This window comes from Canis lupus, chromosome 38 (assembly GCF_011100685.1).
Source record: "Canis lupus familiaris isolate Mischka breed German Shepherd chromosome 38, alternate assembly UU_Cfam_GSD_1.0, whole genome shotgun sequence".
Lineage (NCBI taxonomy): Eukaryota > Metazoa > Chordata > Mammalia > Carnivora > Canidae > Canis > Canis lupus.
The window spans coordinates 15,094,908-15,104,995 of NC_049259.1; the positions used below are offsets into that span (position 1 = coordinate 15,094,908).

Genomic DNA, 10,088 nt, shown 5'->3' on the forward strand with positions numbered 1-10,088 from the left:
TGTGTGCATATCAAATAAATTTGACTATTTAAAAAACTCCACTCATTTTCTCCTGGAAACTTTTTTTTTCTTTTTTTTAAATGCTTGGTGACTGCATGTCAAGAGACATCAGAAAAGAGCACTTGATTCCTTGTAGAAGCAAGCTACTGAAACTGCCCCATTTGTTTTAGTCTCTACTACAGAACTTTGGGTTCTGGGAATTGATCAAGACCAAGACTTTGAGGGGGAAATGAGGTCAAGGTCACTGCAACACCACATGGCTGAGGTTCAGCTAACTTGGTGTGTGAGTTTCCTTTAACGATGTGGAGCAGACTAATAAACAGAACATGCTATATTTTGGAAAGTGAATGAAGCCCAGTACTGGGAGACTCTTGGATGGAATGTGTTAACCCTCTCCTGAGCCAGAAATGGGACCTCTGAGGTTTCTCATGGAAATTATAATATTTGTGGATTCGAAAATAGAAAAGTGGCCAAATCTTCGAAACTGAATGAGAATGACTCATTTTGGTAAGGTACCTCGCAGGCTGTGCAAACAACTCCTCAGTCATTGTCAGGACTGGGAATGTCCTCAAGTGGGCTTTGAAGAAGGCTCCTTGGTTTCAAATCCTGGTGACCACAGGGAAATTAACCTCTCTGAATCTTTGCTCCTCCCGCATTAAATGCAGATGATAATAGGAGTGTGTATCTCAGATGTTGGGAGGAGAAAGAGAAGGCTTTGGAGTACTTTGAACAGTGTATGTCACATAGTAAGTGCTCAGTAAATGTTCTTTATTAGTATTTAAGTATTGTCAATTCTGTATCATGCTTATTTTACAGAAGAATAGCTGGACAGATAACCCCAGTAATGAGGACTACACAGGTGTATGCCTGCCACTGCAATGCATTTTACGCTTGCATTTCATTCTTGCAGCAGCAGATTTGCTTTCCTAATTATGTTCCCCAAGCATAGCCAGCCGTCAGTGAGGGAAGGCCCAACAATATGCTGCATGATGAGAAGAAAGTGAGACAGGCTCTCAGGCCCCTTCTAAACTTAGGATTCTGTGGTTTGTGGAATACAAATTTCAAGTGAGTAATCCACAACATGCCTACATCTCCAATGGCTAATGAGGCATTGGCTTATTTTCAAAAAGCCTTTCCTTGGGGTTTCCAATGCTGAGTAGCAACACTTTTCCTCCTCAACCAACTAGCTGTCCTTCTCTCCCAAGGAGCGGATATGCATTCCAGGAGTGAGCAGCTGAGTTTCATCACCAGGTGACCCAATTATTCCTTTATCTCAGTCGAAGTCCTCTGTAGGTTCTGGATGGCTGCTTAGCCAGAAGTGTTTGTACTTTTCTGGCAGGATATAAAGTAGACAAACACAACAATACATAAAATATAAACTGGCAAGTTGAAGCAACAGAAGCACCACAGGGGGCCCCAGGCAGAAGTGTTAAAAAAACAGAACTTAACCCTTGAGAGGACTCTGCAAATGCTTATAATACAGGCATCATTTTTTTATTCAGTTTGAAAATGATCTAGATATTTCCAGCAGGGACTCACAAGTTAGGACTCAGCATCACTGATATAGTTCCTGTGAGCAATTTTCTCTGGCGGTAACAAACCCCATCTGACCTCCTAGATTTGGAGAGAGGAGTCTCTGTCAATGAGAAATTTGAGAGAAAGAAGAATTGACTGTTGTGAGTTAATAACAAGATTCAAAAATGCAATTTAACCAACACAACTTTGATGCATTCGTTCAATGAGAAAAGCATATTTTATTGAGAAGAGCCTGCTCAGCACTCTTCTATGTGTCAGGAATGCAGTGAAAAGCCTCCGGCCTTCCTGCAGTTTCTAATCTGGTGAAAATCACAAATAATAAGTAATCAAATAAATATATAGTGATTTTCTGGAAGTGCAATGAATAACGAGTGGAGGTAACGGGGTAGGAGTATTAGGGTAAGTGGTCAGGGAAGACAGAGTGGTCTGGATCTCTTATTTCTGGAGCACCGTAACCAAGTCAAGCGAAGGCCTTCTATATGCTACTACTGATAAAGCCAGACTCCAGTCTGCCCCATCAGCTTTGCAATGATTTCCAACCTGTGATCAAAAGTAGGAAAAAAAGAAACAGCTAATATGGCAGCTCTCCTGGAATATGGCACTGAAGGACTTCATGAAGTTTCTTTCAGCTCTGTAATAAACTCTCCTTATCCAGAAGCCGAGATTCACTTGTCCCCAAGTAGCTTGAGACCCAGTCAGAGGGAAACAGTGACAACGCTGTAAAGGCTTTGCTATTCCTCGATTTGCAGAGTCAGTATAAATAGACCATGTTTTAAAAGGTGAGCCAAAAGAACCCAAAAAGGTGGAAAAATAGAGAAGCTAAAAATAAATGAGTAAAAGAGAAAAGTTCCTGTAATTTTAGGTTTAAAATACGAGGTTGAGTAATCAAGGAAAGTATTTTTACTGCCTTGTCAATATTTTTCCTGGAAGCTCGGGTAAATAGACCTTCTTCAGATCTGTAGTGTGCGTGCCTAATGGTCTTAGGTGTCTCTGACCACAGAATAACTTTATCCCTAAGAAACAGAGCAAACAGGAACTCTGTGGTTTTAGCATTCCCCACAAATAAGTAAATATATGGATGTATATTTTAAAAGGTTCAGTACCATAGGACAGATCATTTGGGTCTGCTTGAGAAGTATTTCCCCTCTAGTGGGATATTTCTTATGAAGCTTTCCATGCATTAAAAGGAAGCCCTGCTTGCCCAGGGTGATCTCGGTCATATTTTCTGCATCGTTTGTACTCTTTCAATTTACTGCCGAATGCCCAGCAGCTGTGCGGGAAAGCATATGAGAAGTTATCCGTTTTCTAAATTGAGTCCTCATTTATTTACCCTGCTGGTGAAAAACCCACTGGCTTTCATCTCTGCTGAATCCGTGGCCAGGAGAAGCAGGGGGTCACAAATGTTGAACAGAGTTTAAAAGGGGGAAAAATTATCATGAGAGCCTTCAAGCACACCTAACTCCTCAGTTCAAGCTGTCCCTCGGTTTTATGAGGTATTTGCCCAAAGCTCTTGCTGTTCAGGCAAGGGGAACAGCACGTGGTTTTGTTGGCAGTAGGGACTCTGCCTCAAACTGCAGCATGCTTCCATGGGCTGATTCATTAGGTCCCGCTGATCCTATGCTTTAACACAAATCCATCACTTGAATAACTGGCACCCCTCAACCCCTGGATCCTTGATTATTTGATGTTGGGTGGAAAATAGGTGCTGGGAACTGTCAGGGAAAGCAAAGAGCATATCAGATGCCCATACATCACCTTGAAGGCCATGGACACCGTATGTGCTTTCCAGTGAGACATGACTAATAGCTCTTCAGTCTGGACTTGGCCAACGTGCAGCTAGCATGGTGAACAAAGAGAAAGACTCACTATCTCTTCCAAGAAGGTCCAATAGGAACCAATAACCCCATTTATCTGATGGTTCCTGGATGAAAAGACTTGAAAGATCTCTTGAAGATTGAAAATTCATAATTTTACCCCAGAAGGAAAAAATAACGTTGCTCTTCTAGATTGCTTGAAGAGCAATTTCCAATTCCATCAACATGCCAAAACTTCCAGTAAATTCAGTCCAAAAGACTAGTCAGGGCAGTCATTTTCAAGCAAATAAAAGCAAATGCTTCTTCAAATAGCAAGTACCAAATTATCCCCAATATATTGTGTGGGTTGAAAATATCAAGTGCTCAAAAAAAGCATCTGATGTATCTATTATTAATCAACCTAATGGGGTTTTTAATGGAAAAGCTAGCATATCCTAAAAAAGTCCACAGCCAGACTAACATCAAAAAGGACAACTACTACATGTTATACAAAAGGCTCCAAAAGCCAAAATGCAAAGATAAATGTGAGCTTCTTGATGTCCTTGAATTTGATGTAATGTAGGCAAATATGAATGAATGAATGAATGAATGAATGAATGAATAGCTGAGCATTTTTCTGTCATGTTGATGTAGTCCCATCTTTATTCTCTACAGGAAATATTTGAGATGACTGTACTATATACCAGTTTGTCCTCACTATTTGACATATCCGTGACATCTCTTCCTCCAGAAAGGCAGCAAACAATAAGCAGACAGGCAAGAACTTTTTTCCCACAGTGTCTTGAGTCTGATCCTGTTTATCTTTCTACAACAATGGAAACAGATGTATTTTTGTGCTTGCAGCTTCCCAGATGCTCCATTCTAAAATGCTGTCTGCTGTTCAAAGACATTGCTAGTTTTTAAAGCAGTGAGGACTTCACTAAGTTAATTACTTGAGTCAAGACTTAGAATTTCTGGGTGCATAGTGCACCCTCTGCAGGAGATGTTTCATAACCAAGGGTTCACTTGGGGTCCTGTTGTGATGTCCTGTGATCACAGACTCTCAGCAAAGTAGACCTCTAGGAAGAACTTAAACTTCCTTCAAGACCAATGACAATAATAAAGCAGCCCAGGTGCCCAGAATCAGTGATAGGTAAATTGCTTAAATCTCACCATCACCTTACGTCAGAATTGATCTCAAGACCCTGTATAATACTCCATAATAAGCTGAGGTCAAGTATCCCTGGTTATGGGAAAAAACAGAGTTATAATCTGGGCAGGAAGTAGGCACAACCTGCCAGAGTCACACTCCAGCTATTAGAAAATCTTGTTTTGAAAAGAGCATCTTTCCTTTTCCCTAAATTACATCATTCCCTCACTAACCACGTTTGTTTCTTCCACAAACTGTAGCTTTAACCAAAAGGCATACATTTTTGTCTTTATAACCCTCTATACCAAGATGCTGAGCACATAACTTGTAGAAGGACTCCTGATCTGAAGCTGTAAAAAACTCAGCACTTACAACAGTAAAATATATTTTTTTTTCAATTGCACACAGAACACTTAGCAAGATTGACTATATCCTGGGCCATAAAACAGAAATGAATAAGTTTAAAATAATAGAAATAATACAGAGTATATTCTCTGATCATAAAGGAATTAAACTGTCATCAATAGCAGAAAGATATTTGAAAAACTCCCAAAATATTTGGAAATTAAATAACATACTTTTAAGTAACCCATGATTCAAGTAGGAGATTTGGAAGAAATCTTAAAATGTTTTAAGCTGAAAAAAATTAAACTACAATATAACAATATTTGTTGGATGTAGATAAAGCAATAATTACAATTTGCCTTGGGAGTGAAAGAAGACATATTCCTGATCCCACAGATCAGGAATTACAAAGGAGTAATAAAACAATTCTACAAATAATTCCATGCCCCAAAATTCAACAATTTAGATATAAGGGTCTCAGTCCTAGAAAGAGACAAACTACCAAAACTTATTTAAAAAGAAGTAAATAACCAGAATAGTTCTATGTCTATTACAGAAATTGAATTTGTAGTTAAACACTTTTGCACAAAGAAAACTCAAGCTTGAAGGATCTCACTGGTTAATTCTATCAAACATTTAAGTAAGAAATAATACAAATTCTATACAATCTGTACTGGAAAATAGAAGGGAAATAAATACTTCCCAACCAATTTAATGAGGCCATCATTACCTTAATGCCAAAACCAAACAAGGACATTACAAGGAAAGAAAACAGGTTAATATCCCTCATGAATATAGACACAAAAATTTTCAACAAAGCATTAGCAAATACTAGCCAGAAATATATAAAAAGTTAGTATGTCATAGCCAAATGGTGTTTATCCCAGAAATACAAGACTGGTTCAACATTTAAAACTCAATCAATGTATTCCCATATATCGAGTGGCTCAATGAGTGCTTGAGTGGCTCAGCAGTTAAGAGTATGACTTTGGCCCAGGGCATGATCCCGGGGTCCAGGATGGAGTTTCACATCTGGCTCCCTGCATGGAGCCTACTTCTCCCTCTGCCTATGTCTCTGCCTCTCTCTTTGTGTCTCTCATGAATAAATAAATAAAATCTTAAAAAAAAAAACAATCAATGTAATTCATTATATTCAGAAAAATCACATAATCATTTCAATAGATGCAGAAAAAGTATTTGATAAAATTCAAAGCATGAGTGATTTAAAAATCTTCAAATAGGAATTTGAAGTTTGAAAAAGGTATCACTTATAGTACAACCCCAAAGAGAAAAATTTTAGCTATAAATCTATTTTAAAATGTGTAAGTTCTATCTGCTTAAAAATAAAAGCACTATTCAAAGAAATCAAAGAAGATATAAAGAAATTAAGAAAGATAATGTGCTCACAAATTGAAGGAGTCAATATCGCTAAGACATTACTTCTCAAATCAATCTACAGATTCAACACAATATTAGTCAAAATCTCAGCAGGCTTTTGTTGTAGACGTTGTCAAGCTGATTCTAGAATATATACAGAAACGCACCAAAACTAGAACAGCAAAAACACTTTAGAAAAGGAACAAAGTCAAAGAACTCACATAATCCCATTTCAAGACTTACTAAGCCTACTACAGGCCAATATTCCTCATAAACATAGACACAAAAATACTCAAAACTCAAGTCCAGCAATATATAAAAAAGTTAATACATCATAACAAAGTAGTGTTTATCCCAGAAATGCACGAGGCACATCCAATAATTAAACAGTGTGATATTAGTGAAAAAATTCACATATGTTTAGGATCTCAGAAGGTTGAAATCAAGGTGTTAGCTCTACTGGGTTCTCATCTGGAGACTCTGAGGAAGAATCTCCAATGAAGTTCACATAATTGTCAGCAGAATGCAATTCGTCACAAGTTGTAGACCTGGGGTTTTCTTTTCTTGCTGTCCTCTACAGGCCAGCTGCAATCCTTGTCATACATACCCCTCCATCTTCAAGCTAGCAGTAGGATATTAAATCCTCCCCAGCCTAGAATCTTTTGTACTTCTTCTTTTGCTACCAGCTGTAGAAAACATTCTACCCTTAAATGGTTTGGAAAAATCCATTTCATCTGCATACCGTAAGGCTAAAGACAAAAATAGCCACACAGAAATACTGTACACTAGTTAGTTAATTAGAGATTAGGCTCACCCAGTTAATTAGAGATTAGGCCCACCCAGATAATTGCCCTATTGGTAAATCTGAATGACAACTGATTAGTAACCTTAATGACATCTGCATAATGCCTATGTCATGTGAAGTAAAATAATCAGGGTGCATTATTTCCTATTAGCCACAGTACCAAGGATTAGGGCAGGATATTTTGAGGGGGTATGTTAGAATTCTGACTACCAGTATGCAAAAGAATGAACTTCAAGCTCTATTTTAACCTTTTACAAAAAATAAGTGAAAATGGATTATAGACCTAAATGTAAAACATAAAATTATAAAATTTCCAGAAGAAAATATAATAGAAAACAAGGTCTTTCTGACCTTGGGTTAGGTAATGAGTTTTCATATGTGACACCGAAAACAAAATTCATTTTTTAAAAACAATAATTTGGCCTCTTTCAAACTTGAAAACTTTTATGCTGTGGAGATATGTTTGTGAGGATACACAAGCCACAGAATGTGAAAAATATTCAAACATTATATTTCTGACAAAGGATTTGTTTCCAGACTACATAAGGAACTTGCAGAACTCAGCAACAAGAAAACAACCCAATTAAAAGTGGAAGAAAGATAAATGGACACCTTACCAAAGAAGATATATAGATGGCAAATAGGCATTAATAATTATGGAAATGAAAGTGAAAATCAATCAGAGAAAGACAATTATCATATGATCTCACTTATATGTGGAATTTAAGAAACAAAACAGAGGATCATAGAAGAGAGGAAAAAATAAAACAAGATGAAATCAGAGAGGGAGACAAAACATAAGAGACTCTTAATCATAGGAAACAAAATGAGGGTCACTGGAGGGGATGTGGGGGAGGCACGGGGTAACAGGGTGATGAGCATTAAGGAGGACACATGATATAATGAGCACTAGGTGTTATATAAGAATATATATGAAGACTCTACATCTGCAATCAATAATACATTACATGTTAATTAAATTTAAATAAAATTTAAAGAAAAAGAAAATCACAACTAGATATAACAATACATTTGTCACAATTGTTATTAGAACAAAAAACAAAACCTGACAATACCAAATACTGACAAGGAAATGGAGTGATTAGAAGTCTTACACGTTGCTGGTGAGAATATAAAATGGTACCATCACTGTAGAAAACAGTTTGGCAATTTTTTATAAAGTTATACATACACTTCCCATATAATCTGGAAATGTAACCCAAATTTAAAAAAATACTGATATAAAAATGTACATGCAACTGTCTACAGTAGCTTTATTCATAATCACCCTAAATTGCAAACAATCCTGACGTCCTTTAACTATGAATATGTTACATTGCCTGGAAAAGGAACTTGCAGTCGTGATTAAAGTTAAGGACCTTGAGATGGGGAGATAATCCTAGATCATCAAGGGTCCTTCCTTCAGGGACTGAGGACCCAGTGCAATCACAAAGGTCCTCATAAGAGGGAGGCAGGAGGATCAGAGTTAGATCAGAGAGAGAGGAAAGGCAATGAAGGTGAAAACAGGAGTGAAAGGAGGTCAGGTGATGTGATATGGAGACCTGAGCCAAGGCATGAGGTCAAACAGACTCCAGAAGCTAGAATATAGAAGAAAAAGAATTCTTTGCTAGAATCCCCAGAGGGAACACAGGCCTGCCAACACCTTGATTGCAACCCAGCAAAACCGATTTCTGACTTCTGCCCTACAGAATTAAAAGGTAATAAATTCGAGATGTATAAGCCACGGAGCTTGTGGTGATTTGTTGCAGTAGTGCAAGGAGACTAACACACCACTCCTACGTCTCCATCTCCGTTGCTTCTACCTTAACTGAGGGGCAGTTGTGAACACAGATTCTGGAGCTAGACTACCTGTATTTGAATCCTAGCTCTGCCACCGCTATGGGCAAGTCATTCAAGCCCCTGTGCCTCAGTTATCTCACCTGTACGCTGGACTCGTGATAAGCATTCGGAGAGTTGTGACAGTGCTCAGCATCTTGAAAACATCTTTCAAGTATGTCCTATTATTGTTTCTGTAATCTGAAATCCCAGTATTCATAATCTGAACCGATCCAATACTCTTAGCTGGCTGCCCTATTTTTCTTCTTGCCCTTATTATAATCTTATTCACAGAGCAGTAAAATTGAGATGTTTGCAAAATAAAATCATGAAATCCCTCTGATCATAATCTTCCAAGGGCTTCCCATTGCACTTAGAATTAAATCCAAACTTTTACCCATAGCCTACGAGGCCTGATATGACGTCCAAGACTTATACTCAACCTCATCTCTCTCCACTCCCTTTGTTGCTTGCTCGCTTTACCCCCACCTCCCTTCATTTTGAGCCTCAAATACACCAAATGTGTTTCTGCCTCAGTGCCCTCAAGTGGGTCATTCCTCTGCCTGGAATGCATGTTCCCCGGTTTTCACTTGACTGACTCGTTCCTGAAACTCAGTCAAGGTCTCCTCCTCAGAAGGACCTTCCCTCATCACTCAAACTAAATTAGCTCTCTCTAATCATGTTTACTTATTTATTTCATGTCTCCCATTAAAGGACCTACCGCCACATCTCCAGTGCTCAGAATTACATCTGGCATATTGTAAGTACTCAATAAATATTTGTGAAGTGAGTCAAGTGTTGGCTGACATGTGTGTTGAGGTATCATGCTGGTGACTCCCACGTACATTATGAATTAGATTAGTATAGTTGTAAATCTTCTCTCAGCAGAAAGGTTCTGCCTAAAGACAAAGTAATTTTGCCAGTGATGATTGTGTAGTCTATTTTCTCTCATTCTTCTCTTTTGTCTTAACAAGTGTCTCTGAGGACATTTTCTCTCAAATTCCTGAAAGGGGACTTCAGCGCTGCTAAAGTGAGAGGTTGAACTATGTTTAACCACCAACATCCATACCTTCTAACTCTTAATTCAATTACTTCTTTATCTTAAGTTGTTTTGGTGAAGAGTGAAAGACCGCGTGGTCTATGAGACCAACATGAGGCAGGCACTGCCTAGCTGCCCAGCACTTCAGGGACTGATGAAAGCCCTAGGACCTTATCTTCTCCAAAAATGCAAAGAGAGCTGAGATCC

The 10,088-nt window shown here is 38.2% G+C and overlaps 1 long non-coding RNA gene across 1 annotated transcript; it reads right to left on the reverse strand.

Annotated features, from left to right (window-relative positions):
- Positions 1-1,031: 1,031 nt before the first annotated feature.
- Positions 1,032-9,301, reverse strand: LOC111094548. The gene is made up of 3 exons (XR_005385531.1): positions 8,947-9,301; positions 1,540-1,636; positions 1,032-1,332 (listed from the first exon to the last, which is right to left on the reverse strand). It is a non-coding gene; the product is annotated as an uncharacterized LOC111094548 (long non-coding RNA).
- Between the last annotated feature and the right edge of the window lie 787 nt (positions 9,302-10,088).